Below are 17,477 nucleotides of genomic sequence, written 5' to 3' on the forward strand. Positions count from 1 at the left end.
AATACTTGTTTTTATTATTTATTTAATATTTAACTGTACACTTTTCTAAAAAATAATATTTAAAATATTGAGAATATATATGTTGAATTGTTAGAATTTTTAGTAAAAATGTTTTTAATAGATATTATGTAAGAAGAAAAAACTATTTTTGACAAATTTATATATTTTAATATTTGTATTTACTATTTATTTAATATTTAATATTATATTATAGCTCTTTAATTTATTATAATTGTCTTCTCTTCTTCAAGAATTCTTTAAGAAAGGAGCCAAAGAATCAAAAGGAAAAGACAGATCAAAGGAAAGCTCAAAGAAAGAAAAAAGGAAAAATTAGGAAAGATTAAAGGACAAGGAAATATTAAAAAGATATATATTTAGGTATGTAAATAAGAAAGATGTTTAAGTACATTTAATTACATATAATTTAATTCCGCATTTGTCTTAAAATTAATAAATTAATTTCATAAATATATATTTATATAATAATATTTGTATGTATTTTTTTGTTATGATACCATCTCGTATTATTTCTCTCATAATAACCATTTTCTTGCTTTGCTACCATCCTACTTTTTCTTGTTACGCTACTACCATCTTATTATCTCTTTTATTCTTGTTACGCTACCATTATACTATTTCTTTCATAATACTATATGACAAATTTATGTATTTAATTAATTTAATATTTAACTGTACACTTTTCTAAAAAATAATTTTAATATTAAAAAATATACTCCGCAAAATAATTAAGAGATCAAGAAAAATTGTCTAAAAAATAGGCAAATTTTAAATAGATGTAACTTTGTTTCAAAAAATGAGAATTTGAATTTTAAAAAAGGGTTTCAAAGCTTGAAATCTCTACTTTCAAAAGATTACAGCTATTTTTAATTTTCTTAAATTCTAGTATTTTTTATATACAGAAAACGACGAACTTAACGAAATGGAAAATTTTCTTCTCACTTTGTAAACGTGTCGCATGCACAAAAAGATTTGAAAATTTTTTTATTTTTTCACGTTAAAACGAAGTTTTCCTTGCAAAATCGTTTTTTGAAATTTAAATTTCGATTTTTCCTTATCAAGTTATTGATAATTGAAAAGCAAGTGGTCATTTTCATTTTGATCGTTCCATAATTCCGTTAAAAATCATCGTACAGCAATTTTTCGGGGCTGTCTCTTTTCGCCGCGCGCTTATCGTCGCGCAAATTGGCTGATTTTCTTTAATTTATTTCTCATTAATTGTAAAAATCGCAAAATGGTAGAGAACTTTTTGATTCAGTTTGATCCGTTTTACCTGCACACGAATTTAGTCCCCATCATTCTGGGACACCCTGTATAATATGGCTTTTGCACAAATATTATCGTCATCAGATGATGAAGGTTTTGCTGATATTATTAATCGAAGACCACGCAATGTTAGAAGACGACCTGATCATTTTTACGAGTTGGACAATGTAGATTTTCATGCTCGATTCCGATTATCAAAAGAATGCATTACTGAAGTGTTGGAAGCTATTGAACCCGAAATTTCACACCCGACAGAACAGTAAGTATACGCAGCATTATAACTGATTGTGAAAGTATTTATTAATGACGAAGCTGTCATTAATAAATAATAATTAATGATTGTTATTGCTAATAAAGATATAGATAGTAATAAATACAATCACAGTAACGCAAAGAAATTAGTTTTTACTATTAAAAACTTATTATTTTGTACGTAACTATTAGGTGTACAAATTAATTCTCAGCCCTAATATTAAATCAGCTGTAACATTTATTTAAGAGGAAAGTTTTTGCAGCCAACTTCAGGGCTGTATAGTACCAACATCATACACTATAAAACCGATATATATAATTGACATAACTTCAAATAATTCAACATAAGCACAGTAAACATGATGGTGTCTAATAAACAACACATTAGGCATTGTTTGCTCTTTGCATTTCAATTAAAAAAAACAGGGTGAAACTGTTACTGCTGAGCGTTACAAAATTCAACTTTTGCGTTTAAGTGACGAAATCGAGCGCAAAAGACCTTTTACGGGCAACGGACGAAGGCCAGTCATTCTGCTGCACGATAACGCGAGGCCACACACGGCTAAAGCGACTAAGGACACGCTTGATTTGTTGGGCTGGGAAATTTTGCCACATCCGGCGTATTCACCGGACCTAGCCCCGTCAGATTTTCACTTGTTCCGGTCCCTCCAACACTATTTGGCAGATTCCCACTTTAAAACGCTCGAAGAGGTCGAAAAATGCATTGCTGACTTTATTGACTCTAAACCGGCGTTCTTTTACCAAGAGGGGATTCGTCACCTACCCGAAAGATGGCAAAAATGTGTAGATGCCGCCGGAGATTACTTTGTTGATTAAAGTTTATTCTAAGTTTGTTTAAATAAACGTTAATTTTCATTAAAAAAGGCCGAGAATTAATTTGTACACCTAATAATTTATGACTGCTATTTATTTATTATGACTGCTATTTATTAATTATGACTGCTATTTATTTAAGAACAATGCTATTTCTCCCATGAATCAGCTCCTCCTGACGTTAAGATTTTACGCTACTGGCAGCCACTTAATATTGACAGGTGATTTTTCTGGAGTTAGCAAAACGAGTCCTCACAGAGTTGTCCACCGCGTAACGAATGCTATAGCTCGTTTTCGACCAAGGTTTATATAATAAAATTTCCACCTCTTGTTGATGAAATAAAAACTGAGCAAATAAAGTTCATTGACATTGCGAGATTTCCGAGAGTTGTGGACTGCATAGACTGCACTTATGTGAAAATCCAGTCATTTGGTAATTAATTTTTAAACTTTTAAATTTTTTGTGTATATCATCGATATTTGGGTGAACTGTATACAAACTTCATACAAACAACTTTCTTGCTGTTGTAGAGAGAGAAGTGTCAATAATTATTGTAAATATTTATAGGTGGAAATGATGCAGAATACTTCAGAAATCGAAAAGGTTACTTTTCGATTAATGTCCAAGCGATTTGTTATGCTAATTTGGAAATAGCGGACCTTGTAGCTCGTTGGCAAGGATCTGTGCACGACACCACAATTTTGAACAATTCCAAGATACGTGCTCTAATTGAGTCTGGAATATTTGGAGATGCCTTGCTCTTAAATGATGGAGCTTATCCAGTTCGGTCCTATTTAATGACGCCTCTACGCAATACAGAAACTCGTGCGTAGAATCTCTATAACAAGTCGCTTATTGAAACATGCAATACCATTGAGCGCGTGTTTGGTATATGGAAAAGACGGTTTCCAATTTTGGCATTGGGTTTTCGATTTTCAAGTCCAAAGAGTACTGCCAGTTATTGTGGCAATTACCATATTATATAATATTGCCCGGCGTGCTGGTGATCCGTTACCACTAGATGATCCGGCGCTACAGTTGCCTGTACCGTGGGGAGAAATTTTAGAACAGGGAAATGTACCGTTTATGAATGATGCACCTGGTAATAATCATATACAGAACATACTAATCAACGATTATTTTCGCAGGTGAGAATAAAAATCTCTTAAACAAATTATTTACGTAAGTACTTCTTATATGTAGTAATATTGAAATATGGTACCATTTTTTAACTTGCTGTAGAAATAATCTTTACTGTGGAAAAAGTTGAAAAATATGCTGGAATATTATATATATATAGCAGTGCATTTTTAAATTTGTATAGAATTTGTCTAAAAAAGAGGGGACATTTCTTTTTAAAATATGAAATGTAAAAGTGTTCGCTTCTATGTGTGCTCACGTCATACACAAAATCATATTATAATCATATTATATTTTTTATACTTGCATTTTTATTTTATTGTAATAAAATAAATAATAGAAAATAAATAATTAATCTTGAATTAGCTTCTGATACTTTCTGTAGATGTCGTAATCTGAAAATGAATGGTCAAATTCGCAGCATTATTAAGTTGACCGAAGGAATACATAACTATCATTCGCTATAAAACAACAAGTCTTTCAACTCATCCAGACAACATCCCAAGAATGTTTATGTAGATATATAGATTAGATTAGATTAGATATGTGCTTTATTGGCCACTTAAGGATTTCAATTTTACAAATTAGATCTCAACACAATTATAAATAAACTGACAAAACCAAAAAACAAAATAGCAAGAAAAAAAACAAAAAACAAAAAATAAAAATAAAATATATGAATAATATAAACACAATAAAATAAAAAGAATAAAAAGAATATACAATCATAAAATTTTAGAAACAATATACAAAATATACAAAAATATAAACTACTCGCCGCTCCAGTATACACACACACACGCTCTCCTAAAACGCTCGCCTACCTACCCCCCCTAACCCTTACAATTCTAGGTTTACATCTAACTTAATTCTAGTCTTAATCTAAATGCTTAACCTAAATGCTTAACCTAGAGGGGACCTCCGCTTCCGGTTGGGTGCTCTCTGCCACTTTCTCTTTCTCTCACTTCTCTCTCTTTCTCTCACTCTCTCTCACTCTCTCACAAACTTTCTTTCTCTCACTCTCCTCTCCCTCTCCTCTTCTCTCTTCTTCCCCCCCTCTCCTTCGATCTTCTCTAGTTCCTCTCCCCTTTCTTTCCTTTCCCTGACCCTCTCTAACTCTTTTATCCAGATTACCTCCTCCCCTTCCTCCCCTTAAACTTTTTCTACCATCTCCTGCCAGCTTCCCTCCCCCTCAACCCAAGCATTCCTCCCAAACATGTTCCCAATTTTCCACCCCTCCCCCACAAACTCTACATAATATCTCCTCCTCTTTTAACCAATATCTATTCCCTTTCATTCCGTTTCCCAGCCTATATCTCGCCATCCTCTGCCATCTCCCTTCCCCCCAACCTTTTCTCAGATATATCGGAATTCCCTCCCTTTTAACCCACTTATACCAGCAATTAAACTTGGATTCCTCTATTTTACCCCTTCTTTCCTCCCTCTGCCTATTTTTTTCTATCTCCTCTATTTCTTCCCATCTGAAATTCCCCTTCTCCCTACGCTGCTCTATGTCCCTTATATCCATCCCCCTATCCTTAAAGAAATCCCTTCTCTGTTCCTCCCATTCCGATAGTCCCGTCCCTTTCTTCGCCCTACCTTTTATTTCTTCTAGACAATTCCTTGCTAGTTGTCCACCCTTCCCCTTTTCTAACCTTCTCACATAACTCCAGACCCTTCTCCCCATCCTTACTCTCAGTTTATCCCTTTGCAGTTCTTCCCTTACCATATACCCCGGCGTCCCCCATTCCACTCTCAGCACCCATCTTGAGTATCTATCGTGTATCCTTTCCATTCCCTCCCTCTCTTTCCACCCCCATACCTCTACCCCGTACACTAGCACAGCCCACACCAGCGCGTCAAATAACCAAACCCTTTTTCCCCAATCACCCCCAAAACGCCTCTTTCCTATTCCCCAGACTTGACCCAAAATTGCCGCCCCCCTCGCCACCCTATCCTTTATCTGTACATCCTGCCTCCCGTTCCTCTGTATATTATATTCCAGATATTTGAACTCTCTAACCTCTTCCAGTATTTTTCCCCTCCACCTCCAACTGACCTTTTTAAATCTCCCTCCCCCCCTTCCTACACCTCATTATCTTTGACTTTTTTTCGTTTAACTCTAATCCCTTCCCCTCTAAATACCTCCCCAATCTCTCCAACATGCACCTCATCCCCCCTTCATCCTCCGCCATCAACACCACGTCGTCTGCATAAGCCAGAGTGTAAATTTTTCCCCTCCCAACCTTACCCCTCTCCAAACCCCCTTTTTCATCTCCTCCTCTAAGTCCGCAATCAACAAATTAAAAAGTATCGGGCTTAATGGGCAACCCTGCCTCACCCCCCTTCCTGTCCCAAATTTCTCTCCTATCTCTTCACCTGTCCTCACTCTAAAGCTTACCTCCCCCAACATATAATATGTTATAATACATCCTCACATCTTCCTACTAGCCCTTCTCTCACCCCCCCACCCCCTCATTGCCACCAGCAGCTTTGACCTGTCCACCGAATCAAACGCAGCCTTCAGATCTACAAATAATAAGACTAACAAACTCCTTTCCTACTTATTTGCCTATTTAATAAATAATTTAACACGTACACATTATCCATCGTTCCCATCCCCTTCCTAAACCCCGTTTGATTCGGTGGAATCAGTCCCCTCCCTTCTACGTCCTGTCTTAATCTCTCCGCCAGCACCGTGGCGTACACTTTGTACAACGACGGCACCAGCGTAACCCCTCTAAAATCCGAAACCTCCTTCCCTTCCCCTCTCTTTAAAATTGGTACGATCAACCACCTCGCCCCACTCTTTGATCCACCCCTCCCCCTTCCATATTCTGTCACATGTATCCCAGATCCACTTTTCTCCTCTCCACCGTACTTCCAGACCTCCCCGGTATCTCATCTACTCCTACAGCTCTTTTATCCCTTATCCTGCCTAACGCCTTTTTCACCTCCTCCCTGCTTAACCCCTCTACCCCAACCGTTCTTAATCCACCATGCGTCCCCATTATAATCTTTGACTCCACTCCCCCTAAAAGGTCTTTAAAGTATACACCCCACTCCCCTATCTCTATTCCTTCCCCCGCCGCCTTTCTCCCTCCCCTTCTTTCTCTCTTAACTATTTCCCAATCCTGACCCTCTTCGCTTCCTTTGCCTTCTTTATCCATTCCTCGTTCTCCTCTTCCTTCTTCTCCCTACATAATTTCCCATAGTTCCTTTTCGCGTCTTTATAATTTATCCCTTCTCCTCTCTCTCTTCTCCACTTCCTCAACTCTTTCCTCACTCTCCTCTTCTCTTCCTTACATTCCTTATCAAACCACCCCCTCCTTTTACCTTCTTTTCCCCCCACCGTCCCCGTTACTATCCTTTATAATGCCCAATACTTTTTCTTTCATCTTCCCCCAATCTTTTTCTATCTCCTTCTTCTCCCCTCGAATTTCCCCTAGTTTCCCTCTAAACTCTCTTATCCCTTCCTCGGACCAAATCTACCTCTTTTGCCCCTTTCCTCTCCCTCCTTCCTCTCTTACTCCTTCCCCCTTTATCCGTATTATCAATGGCATATGGTCCGAATCTATCCTGCATCCCATCTCCAGGCTCCCTATTCTTTCCTTCACCTCCCCACTCCCAATTACGTAGTCTATTACCGACTTCCCGTTCGGTCCTATATATATGTCCAATTTCCTTTTTCGTCTCCCTCTATCCCCCCATTAAATACTTCCCATCCCACCTCCTCTAGCGTACCTACCAGCATTCTCCCTTCCCCATTTACCTTCAAATCTTTTGACCTTCTCCCTTTCCTCTCCCACCCTATTTTTCCCTCCTCAACCCTTCCCCCTAACTCCCCAGTTCTCGCGTTGAAATCCCCTCCTACTATTGTTCTGATATTCCCCCCTTGCTCTTCCATCCATTCCCTCATTATTCAGTTTTTCCTCCATATTTCCATTTATATAAACTCCTCCAATTCTCCATGTCTCTTTCCCCAGCCTTAATATCTTTTCCATAACCCCTTCCTCCTCTGTCTTCGCCGTGACTTCTATTATTATCCACTTCCTAATCCCCACCACAATCCCTCCCATGGCTCTTCCTTTCCTATTTCTTCTCTTCGCGTATTGCACATCCCATCTGAATCCATTCGGCAATCTCCCCCTTATCTTCTCCCACCTCCGTGAATCCATCCATGTCTCTAGTAAAAATATTATATCCCCTTCCTCTATTGTTTTCCAAAAATCTGCATCCTTATTATTTAAACCTGCCACATTCCAGAACATCACTTTACACCCCTCCTCATTTTCTCATCCATTCCTCATCTGATACTTTTTCGTTTTCCATCCCCTCTCCTCACTCCCTGTTTTTCCTTCTCCTCCTTTATTTCCTCTTACACCCTCCCTTTCCCCATCATCTATCCCTCCTAACATCGTTTCCCCCCTCTCCTCATTTTCTCTTCTCCTAATTTCCCCCCCTACTCCCCTATTCTCTCTTCCCTCCATCGTTAAGATTTCTCTCTCCTCATCCCACTTCCACCATTTTCCCTCCTTCCAGATTCTCCCATATTTTACCCATGCTCTCCTGCCCTCGCTTTCTTCACCCCTTGCTATTTCTCCTAACCTTCACATCATCTTCCTCTCCTTCCATATAAGATCCTCCTCTATTCTTTGGTCCCTCCCCTTTAATCTCTTTTTCTTTTCCATAATCTCTCTCTTTAAGTTTATATTTTCCAGTTTTACCACCACCATGCCCGACCCTTTCTTATTCCTTATTCCTACTCTCCTAGCTTCCTCTATACGTCCTTCCGCGCCTGTTACACCTATCTCACTTAACAGCTTCCCCACCTCATCCTTTATCTCCTCCTTTCCCTCCTTTAATCTCTTTATTAAGATATTCCTTTTTCTTTCCTCCCTTTCCTTCCTCTCTAGCGACTTCATTTTCTCAGTTAACTCTTCAACCCCCCTCCCCTTTCTCCTCCACATTCCGCTCCTGTCCTACCCTCCTCCACCTGCCTGTCATTCTCTCAGACTCCGCTTTCTCTATCCTTCTCTCCATTTTTTTCATTCTTTCCCACATCTCTTCCCTCTCTGACTCCCATCTTCTTTCCTTCTCCCCCTTTAGCACTCTTCCTTTAGCTCTCTCAACTCCTTCTTTATCTCTGCCTGTCCTCTAATTCCTTCTTTGATTTCATCTTTTATCTCCTTTTTCATATCCACCATCCCAGCTAAAATCTTTCCCTTGAATTCCCTATTTATTTCCCTAAAATATTCCCTCCACCTCTCCGCTCCCACCCATTTCTCTTTCTCCGGCGATCGAGTTAATTTTATACTTTTCCTAAAAGCCCACCCATCCTCTCCTTCCCTTCCCTCGGGTCCCCCCATCTTCATTTCATCCGACTCTACTCTTTTCCTTTTCAGAATGTCCTCAATTATTCCTAGACTCCCTCTTCTATCCTTTCCCTTATTATCTTTCAGTTTTATCACCTCATCCATATTCCTTTCTCTCTACTTCTTGTTCTATGCCTTATCCTTGTGCGCCACCTATTGTTATCTCCCTAGCTCCGATCGCTCGCTCCCTCTCTCGGTCCCCACGGCTCTAAACTCCCTAGCTGCGTCTCCTCTCCCTCTGTCACTCTCGCCGATCTCTCTTCTGCTGACTCACTCCCGACCACTTATTTCACGCCCTTTCTACCGCTTTCTCTCTCACTCTCTCACCTCTCCTGCACTCTCTCCACTTGCATTCACTCCTTTTAACCACACACGCTTCTCTTTCCCTCTTTCTCACTCTCTACACCCTTATTCTACTCACAACCATGCACCACTTTCTCCACAGTCAGCACCGTTGACACCGGAAACGGAAGTCCCTTATGTAGATATATACAATAAGTATTTTTTAAGGAAAAAAACTAGTCAGGAAGATTAAAAAAATAATAAAGTTTTATTTCTCATATGATTGGAGTTGCTTTCTTAAAAGTTCAATTTCAAGTTGTTCTTTTTGCAATTGTGTATTTAAAATTTTTATTTCTATTTCAGATTTTGCACGCAAATCCTTCTTCATTAGCTCGACTATTTCGGCTATAGATTGAGCTAAATCGTAAAAACATTGATTGCGTCTTACAGCGTTTATTACAGGCATTCTTGTCGGTCTTCCCCGCTTTACAGTTTTCTTTTTTACAGTCGAACTTGCAGAATTCACATTTTGATTTTCCTTGGATGATGTTCCCATAATTACCTGTCCTTCAGTATATGTAAAATCCGTATCTCCTTCATCGTCGCATACCAAAACTTGTAATTCAATACTCTTCTTCGATTGCAGCATTGCCGGAGTCCAATCAGTCCAATTCGTTGTTAAACCTGTTTCATCGAGTGCCTGTGGTTAATGAACCTATCGTAATTAGTATTGTTATTGTGTAGTAATATATTTGAAACATCAAGAATGTCATTCTGAAAATAATGACTAATAATCATCAATGATAAAGTGATATACTTTTTTTAAAAAAAGAGAACTACATTTAATCAAAACCTAACCAATCACAGTTCCCGTTTAAGGAGAAAGAAGCGTATGTTCTGAGTTTCAATGAATAGGGTATATATTTACGTGATCTATTGTTAAAAATGAGTTGTGGAACGAGATACAGGTTTAACGTCATTTAACGGCCGTTCAGCTAAACTCGGGTTAAACTGAAAATTGTGGAACCGGACCTTAATTATTTTGCGGAGTGTATATTAGTTATGAGAAAATATTTGTTTAATACTTTTCAGAAACATAAAACTTATTTAAAAAAGAAATTTTTATATTACGAAATATAAATTATTTTCTTTAATATTATCTTTTTTTAGGATTACGTTATTATTTTCATAATTTAAACTTTTTTTTAAATCTAATAAATAATTTCTTTGCATATAATACTTCAGAAAAAATTTAATAAAATTTAAAGAAATATTTAGTTCATTTAATAACGCAATTTATAAATTTTAGACGTGCTTTTTTAAATGTAATATAAAAATTTTTTATTTAAGAAAATGTTTATTTTATTGTGATTTTTTTTTTTTTTAGATTATAACTGCTACATTTTTTCGAAGTAACTAATTTTTAGAAATTAAAGAATACTTTTCTAAATCAATAAATTTTTTTTATTTTCTTTAAATATTAGGAGTATTCAAATGAATTTTTTTTTTATTTTAATACATTTTTTTCTACAGATATTTATACGAAAATATCAAAAGAATCGCTTTGTGAGCTATACATTTAAGTACGACAGACAATAAGCATTTGTTTCTGTCGATAGCATTTCTTGATATATACAGGGTGTCCCGAGAGGAAAGGTCACTACTCTAGGAGGTGATAGTATTGGTCATTTTAAGCAAAAAAGTTCATATAAACGAGTATCCTATTCCGAACGATTTCCAAGATAATTTAAATTTAGTGCGCAATATTATTACGCCTGAAGTCAGTTGATTGTTGATTGTGATATTGGCTGCGTTGCAAAATTCACTGCCAGTACTGGAAATCTATAGTTCACGTTACGTGTACTATAGATTTCCAGTACTGGCAATGAATTTTAGAACATAACTGTCGTAGAAGTGTTATTAAAAATGCCGCACATCTTTGCGAATGTCGAACATGCAGATATGCTGTATGTTTACGGCTTCTTTATTTGTTAAAAAGATGCCAAGTTCACATAGGTGTAAAAAATGTGTCATTTGAACAATAAATTAGAAACAGTACGTAGTATCTCTTTCTTATTAGTAATTTTGCCATTGTACATTCAATAGCTCTATCTCGGAAATCGTTCGAAATAGGACACTCGTTTATATGAACTTTTTTGGTTAAAATGACAGATACTATCACCTCCTAGAGTAGTGACCTTTCCTCCCGGGACACCCTGTATATGTGTCATATAAAAAAAATAACATCGACGGCATTATTGCCATGGATTTTACACAAGACGTACGTACATGTCGACTGCATCTAAATTTTTGTGTCACAGTACAAACTTTCAGCTAATTAAAATAGACCCTGCAGCTATTTAGGTGTCCTACAATCTACAATACACCTGAAATTTGACTACCATTTTTTTTTCTTTAACGTGTGGGAAATGCGTTAACCTTAATTTTAGTTATGGTAGTTAATATTTTTTTTCCATATATGAGACATTAGAGTATATTAATAATTTGATAAAAATTTAAAGTTAATTAGATTAAATATGTTCTACACCAAAATTCAAAAAATTTTATTTTAAAAAACAAGCGATTAAAGTTTTAGTGACAGTACTAACACAATTAAAATTTCTCACGTAACAAAATATAATTTAGTTAATGGTTTAAATTTTTACAAGCGTATATGTAAAAGCATTTGATAAAAAATATAAAAGTTTAAAAAAAAATCGATTTTTAAAAAAGTAATCTCTATTCTTTAAAACTATCTTATTCAATTGTATATTAGCCAACGCATGCTAGATTCTCGGTAAACATATACACACATATTATGTGACAAACAAAAATAAATAAATTGCTTGATAAATATTAATCTTTTAAATAAATTACTATTCTAATAAATATATATTTAATATATATTTAATTATATATATAAATAAGTCAGGATATAAATTATAATACTAACTTTTTAAATAATAGAATATATATTTGAAACAATCATAGCATATTGAAGACAAATATAAATAGGCGTTATTTTAGAACACGGGAAATATTTCCAAAAACTCACTTTATGTTTCAATAAGAACTGTTTGACTTTTTATTAAAAATTCTTTTATATTAAATATGTAATATTTCACGTCATAGTACTTCAAAATTGTACTTCAGGAATAATTGTACATTTTTTAGGCATACATATATCAGTTAATTCTTTTTATTTGCAATATTTTTAGTATTCTCTGAATGAATTTGGCATTCACATAAATATATTTTTCGAAATTTTGAAGACATTTCAAACTTATTAAGGATTCAAATCTTCGGGTTTCGAATCGAAGTTATCAAAACTTCGAAGTTATCAAAAATAATAGCCAGGCTATATTGTAATTAATATTTGTAATATTTTAACAATTTTAACATTCTATTTTTATATTATTTCTGTTTATTTTTAATATAGATGTTGTGAATTATTTTATTTTTCATGTTTAAATATTTGCGTACTTAATAAATTTTCTTTAAAATGATAAGCGTTGTTATTGACAACGTTACAATTGTTTATGTTTAGTTTGTTTGGCTCTGTCTTTTACACTGCATTAGACTTGATTAGACTGAGAAATCTGTTTATAACAAATTAATGTAATATTCTAATAATTAAATTGTGTTCTCCATAAGTAATGGCTTGTGTGATCTTTATTGTGTAATCTCGTGTCAAGTCCATGTTGAAGGATCAAAATAATAAACAGGTTATGGGCCCAGAATGCGCATATTGAGAGGTTACTTTCTTTGGTTAAGCCGAAAAGAAAAGTTAACAAAGAGACACATATTTCCTTTTGCTGTGGTGTCAAACGGAGACAATTTCTCGACCATGAGCGATTCAATTGATTTAAAGAATATTACGAAGTTTAACGGAACGAATTTCCAGCTTTGGAAATTCCAGATGTTAGCAGTCTTCGAAGCTAGCGGGCTTAAAAAAATCGTAGAAGGGACTCTAACGCTGGGTCCACAATAGGTGATTTAAGCCCTAAGCCTTAAGAAATTGACCAATCACAGTCGAGTTTTCTCCTCATACTTGACTGCGATTGATCAATTTCTTAAGGCTTAGGGCTTAAATCACCTATTGTGGACCCAGCGTAATAAAGCCGGAAGAAGGACTCCCAACATATATTACGTGGATTTCTAAGAATGCAAAATGCATTCTTGCTTCCTGAATGGAATGCTCGCAGCTGGAATACCTTATTACATGCCAAACAGCAAATGAAATGTGGCAAAAACTTAGTAATATCTACGAGCAACGTAGTGTTGCAAATAAATCTATATTATTATCACGATTTTATAAATATAAGATGGGTGTTAACGATACAGCATGTTTCTAAAATCGAGAATCTGGCCAGACAGCTAAATGATGTAGGAGAAGCACTATCTGATGTGACTATAAACACGAAGATTCTAATGACACTTCCTGAAAAGTTCAACCCATTGATCACCGCATGGGATAGCGTTCCTGTAGAAAACCAGATTCGAGCCAATTTGATTAAACGACTAATAAAGGAGGAGCAACGCTTGACGCATACGAACACAACAGAAGAGGCACTTGCGACAACTAATGTCAACAAAAAGAACAACAAACAAAATAGTAGTAAGAAATTCAATAATTTTACTTCCTGTAAAGTTAGAGATAAAAAGTAAATATAAAAAAGTAGAGATAAAAATAAAAATTTACTATTGAATGTTACTTTTGTCATAAATTAGGTCATTAAGCTAAAGATTGTCGTAAAAGAAAAGATTTTAAACGCGATGATAAATATTCTACAAGTAAAATTTTTAATGAACAAAGACTAGTTCAGATGAACATGGTGCATTTATAATAACAGATGTTGAAAGTAACATATTAAATGCGGACACACAAGATATATGGTTGCTTGACAGCGGAGCGAGTAAACATGTCTTTTCAAAGAAATTAGTTTCATGATTTTGTAGAGGTAGAGGTAAATGAATCAGTTTGCTTAGGAGATAATTCTGTATGTGAAGTAAAAGGACGTGGATAATAATTTTATAGACATAATAATTTTAATGTCATTTTGAAGCATGTTAAAAATGTGTATTTATAAAATATGTTACAGAAAGCATTCAACAAATATTTTGGAATTAAATATCTAATGAATTTAAAACTATCTCTATTTAATACATTTGAATCGTGTTTTCCTTATTTTTATTATAAAGTGTCATAATTTTAATAAACTCGTTTAGGATATAAATAATTCTTTCCAATATATTAATATTTAATAATTACTTTTTGATGTCAATCTTCATTATTTTGTTTAGAAATTCAATATTAGATTTATTTTGCATTTTAATTTATGTTTAATATTTTAGATCTTTCTTAAAAATTGTTGAAAAAGCTTACTGTTTAAGTAAATCTGTCTGAACACACGGCAATTATTTCTCAAGTATTTAAAGTGAGTTTCTCGCGAGTGCTTTACGCTGGTACAGTTAGTACCGCCATTGTACCGCGAGATGGCTCCGCGGCGAACAGTCTTTCCGTAGTAAGAAGTTAGCGAAGAAAGTATATAAGGCGATGAAACTATATAACTAATGCTTTGATGTTCAAAGCTTCTCAAGAATGTTCGAAACACTTATCTTTGATTCCACTGGATACACTATCGTTTCTGTTCTCGTTAAAGTGAAAATTTGCATTTGAAAATGTGATTATGTTTTAACTGGATATTAAAACCAAACTAATCTTTCAGAAATATCTTTAAACATATATATTTAGAGAGCATATTATCGTATTTATAAAGCAGACAGAGAACAGATTTAAGTTATTTTCTAATGAATGAAAATGTGAAAAGGAGAGCAATAATAAAATATAGAAAATAGTTCCTAAAATTTAAAAAATCTACTTAAAATTATATCTTTTTGATGAATATATTCTGATCCCCTAATTTTATTACAATTCGTTATGCATATTGTCTGCTATTTACTGGACTGAAATAAGTGTCGATTGAGCAAATTTTTAACATACCTAACTGCATTCGGCAATGCAAATCTGAGGCATCAAATCTGCTCTTTTACTTGCCATTGCAATCGTGTTTTTGTTATATCTAGCTGTATGCTTTATTTCTTGGTTAAAATTTCAAGGTTAAGATTGCAGTAATCTTTTATTCAACAATTATGTTACTGTTCAATTAATGTTTATTATTCTGAAAATATTCATGATGGAATATTTGAAATATTGATGGTCAACAATATTTACATTTTACATGATAAAAAAGTAAATTCTTCGTTAATTATTAGGCTTGTTACTATTGCGAATAGCTATAATTATAATTTATTATTGATTTTTAAATATTTTGTTAATAACTTTAAAATATTCCTATTTCTTTCAGCTTTTCCTAATGTCGAGTTGTGTCTTAATATTTTATACATATTTAATAAGCTTTTTTATATAAATTGTGTTTTTATCTCATTATAATTTGAGTTATTTAAAACTTCAAAATTTGATAAGTATTTTTATCAAAAGTTGTTACATACATGTAATTCAAGCCTTATTGTTAGCTGAAAGCAAATAATGTATAATGTTTAAAAATATATATTATCAACAATCAAGATACTAATCAACCTGTTGTCATACAAGAAGAAAATAAAGAAAATAAACGGTAAAGCAATGTAAACCAGATCTGTGAGAGTACAAATGAAGAAAAAACTAAGTATTTGTATAGACAAATGAATTAATTTTGGGATTGATAATGCTTCCTCCTCCGTACTTTACAGTCTGTTGTAAGTGACGCTCTTGATACTTTTCTCCGTTTTTTTTTCATACTCTAAGCCTTGTTTTCCGGTTAAATAAATTCAAATTTACTCTCGTCAGACCATAAAACTTTCCAAAAATCAATCGGCATTTCTGTATATTATGTTGCAAACTCTAGACGCTTAATTTTATTTTGCTTGCTGATAAAGAGCCGTTTGCTTGCTAAATCAAATGTGCAAATTTGATTCCCTGAGTCTTCGTCGAATTGTTTTATGTGATACCCCTTTACCTGGAGTGTCTCTTGAATGACCTGAATGCGAGAGTCGTCCTGATCTGTAGTCACTCGATTTTTTTCTCTTCCTGTTCTGTCCACAACAAAACCAATCTCCAATTATTTTGTCCATAGTTTTTGCATTTGGGTCTTGTTTACTTTGAATTTAGCTGCTACTTTGCTTTGTGAACAACTTTTCTGAACATCTTTTATAATTAATTTTTAAATTTGTGTACAAGTTTGTTTTCCAGTCATCTTGAAAATCGGCGAATAACAACGAAAAACAAACGCGCAATATAATAAGGTCACATGACTAAACAAAACACAGTATAATTTTGCTCAAGAAAAAGATAGAATACTTAATTAATAAGCGACATTTTTTGGTGAGATGGTGGTCTTTTCTTTTTGTCCTATTCTTCGTCTACTAAGCGAAACAATTCTGAAATAATTAGAAAAAAATGAATCTAAAGAAAATAATGGAAACATTTTTTTATAAAAGCTAAAATTAAGTCAATAAAAAATTATCTCAGCGAAAAAAAATTTAGATATTTGTATATTTTTTAAAAATATTTCGAACATGAACATGCAAAATAGGCACGGCCTTTTTTTATTAATTACGTTATATTAATATGTATATATGCATTTTTATACAGAGTGAAATACACATTATATGTTACAGCGTTTTCAAAAAAGAACGTCGCGTCGTATTATTGACTTCATAATGTACTTTCTTGCGGAATAAAAGAAATTGTTCTCTGTATATAGGTACATACCTAGATGTAAAACGAGGAAATAAATGTAAACTGGATTCAAAAGCAAATCAAGTAAGTTTTATAATACGCTATTTTAATTATATAGTGAGATTAAGTGACCTAGTTCTTACTGCAATTAACTTTCAAGACAATTTTTAATATAATTTTTTAATATATTTGTTTTTAAAACAATAACAAAATGGTCTAAACACGGTCAAAGATAATGAACTATTTAACGACGCTTATACTCCTGTACTTGAAATGTTAAAAAAGGAAACATAACATATAACAATTGTCCTTCGATCTTACTCACCACACGATACATATAGGCATGATATGATTTAAAAACAATACATAATGTACTGAAAATTCGGCGAGCAAATCGATAACAAGTAGTGCAAACAACTTCGAGTTACAAGAAATATCAAAATAATGAATATCAAAAATTAATTACAACTTTAATTAATTAACATATAGTATTTATTTTTTAATAAGATTTAAATCATTTATTTGACACAAACAATAGAATTTCAATTAATTTAATCTTGGTAATAAT

Source organism: Prenolepis imparis, unplaced genomic scaffold (assembly GCF_030444845.1).
Source record: "Prenolepis imparis isolate NDT839.2.m4 unplaced genomic scaffold, iyPreImpa1.0 SCAF_12, whole genome shotgun sequence".
NCBI lineage: Eukaryota > Metazoa > Arthropoda > Insecta > Hymenoptera > Formicidae > Prenolepis > Prenolepis imparis.